The following is a 2337-nucleotide window of genomic DNA, read 5'->3' as shown; positions in this document are numbered from 1 at the left end:
ATTGAACTCAGAGCCTGGGGACTTTCCTTAGGTGCTTTTCTCTAGGTTAGCAATCTACCACTTGAGGCACAGACCAACTCTGGGTTTTCTGGGGGTTAATTGGAGGTTGGAGTCTCACAGACTTCTGGCTGCAGTGGCTTTGAACCGTGATTCTCAGAGCTTGGCTTTCTAAGCAGCTAGGATCACAAGCAGTCATGCGCTATTGGCTCCTGGCTCCTTGACAATTTGGGTGTTTCATCAAGTTAAGTTATACATTTTTTTGTTTGTTGCTCACACTATTAATGTCATCAAATAAATCATTACCTAAATCAAAAAACAATGATATAGGGGCAAGATGGCGGGTGGCGAGGCCGGAGTGACTCTGGGCAGCCGCACCTTTCTGGCCAGGATCTCGCCACCTTGGATGTTACAAAATTACCACCACTTTCACATGAAGTTATCAGCAGACAAGCCACAATTAATATAGGTACAATTGGTCATGTAGCTCATGGGAAGTCCACCGTTGTAAAAGCCATTTCTGGTGTTCACACAGTCAGGTTCAAAAATGAACTAGAAAGAAACATTACAATCAAGCTTGGATATGCTAATGCTAAGATTTATAAACCTGATGACCCAAGTTGTCCTCGGCCAGAATGTTACAAGTCATGTGGAAGTGGTACACCTGATGAGCTTCCTACAGACATTCCAGGGACTAAAGGGAACTTCAAATTAGTCAGACATGTCTCCTGTGTTGACTGTCCAGGCCATGATATTTTGATGGCCACTATGCTGAATGGTGCAGCAGTGATGGAGGCAGCTCTTCTGTTAATAGCTGGTAATGAATCTTGCCCTCAGCCACAGACTTCGGAACATCTGGCAGCCATAGAAATCATGAAGCTGAAGCATATTTTGATCTTACAGAATAAAATTGATTTGGTGAAAGAAAGTCAGGCTAAAGAACAGTATGAACAGATTCTTGCATTTGTACAAGGCACTGTGGCAGAAGGCGCTCCTATCATTCCCATTTCTGCTCAGCTGAAATACAATATTGAAGTTGTCTGTAAAGAAAATTCCAGTACCCCCAAGAGACTTTACTTCAGAACCCCGACTTATTGTTATTAGATCATTTGATGTCAACAAACCTGGCTGTGAAGTTGATGATCTTAAGGGAGGTGTTGCTGGTGGTAGTATTCTAAAAGGAGTATTAAAGGTGGGCCAGGAGATAGAAGTGAGACCTGGTATTGTTTCCAAAGATAGTGAAGGAAAACTCATGTGTAAACCCATCTTTTCCAAAATTGTATCACTTCTTACAGAACATAATGATCTTCAGTATGCCGCCCCAGGGGGTCTTATAGGAGTTGGAACAAAGATCGATCCCACTTTGTGCCGAGCTGACAGAATGGTAGGGCAGGTTCTTGGTGCAGTTGGGGCTTTACCTGAGATATTCACAGAATTGGAAATATCCTATTTCCTACTTAGACGGCTCCTAGGTGTCCGCACTGAAGGAGATAAGAAAGCAGCAAAAGTACAAAAGCTGTCAAAGAATGAAGTGCTTATGGTCAACATAGGATCCCTGTCGACAGGAGGGAGAGTTAGTGCTGTCAAGGCTGATCTGGGTAAAATCGTCTTGACTAATCCTGTGTGCACAGAAGTAGGAGAAAAAATTGCCCTTAGTCGAAGAGTTGAGAAACACTGGCGTTTAATTGGTTGGGGTCAGATAAGAAGAGGAGTGACAATCAAGCCAACTGTGGATGATGACTGAAGAATCCCAGCTAACTAAGTCATTTGAACAGAGTTGAAATTTGTCTTAACAATGTAGGGTATATTTTCAAAGCAATACTAGGGAATTAATTTCACAGCTCATTACCTTTGTAGGTAACTGTAAGGTTTTTCTCATCATTTGGCATCAAAAATTTAATCTCTAGTACTAACAATATGGGGTATACAACAAATGTCAAAATCTCCTATTGCTGGATTGAAACTACATTTTAGCAGAACATTCCCAAGTATCTAGATCAATGCAGGTTTAAAAATATTTTGCCACCAGCCTTCATTGTAGCTCATATACCAATGAACTTGTCTGAGCTAAACAATTTTTATTTCTTTTTCATGCTTCTGAGTAGATCCAGGCTGAAGGACTGTTGTACCAGTAAAAGCTGGAAGATAAATTCTCAAAGACCAGCTTCCCTTTGGCCCATTATTTTATATTGCTTTTTCTTTGAAATTTTAAGTGAAAAGAAAATGAGTAGGGTCAATTGAAATTGACCACTAAAGTCTGAGTACCTGACTCCATACACAAACGTTCTCCCTTAACTCTTTTCCTGGAACGAAATGGAGGAAATCAGAGCCAGAAGTTCT

The 2337-nt window shown here is 41.1% G+C and overlaps 1 pseudogene across 1 annotated transcript; it reads left to right on the top strand.

The window, feature by feature from the left end:
* Window positions 1–334: 334 nt before the first annotated feature.
* Window positions 335–2005, top strand: LOC105995380 (annotated as a pseudogene). The gene has a single exon (XR_001175566.1). The product of XR_001175566.1 is annotated as a eukaryotic translation initiation factor 2 subunit 3 pseudogene (transcript).
* The last annotated feature ends 332 nt before the right edge of the window (window positions 2006–2337 follow it).

The sequence above is a fragment of the Dipodomys ordii genome, unplaced genomic scaffold (assembly GCF_000151885.1).
Source record: "Dipodomys ordii isolate 6190 unplaced genomic scaffold, Dord_2.0 Scaffold117, whole genome shotgun sequence".
NCBI classification, from domain to species: Eukaryota; Metazoa; Chordata; class Mammalia; order Rodentia; family Heteromyidae; genus Dipodomys; species Dipodomys ordii.
Note: the sequence above shows the minus strand (reverse complement) of the source record. Positions and strands in the feature narration are given on the sequence as shown.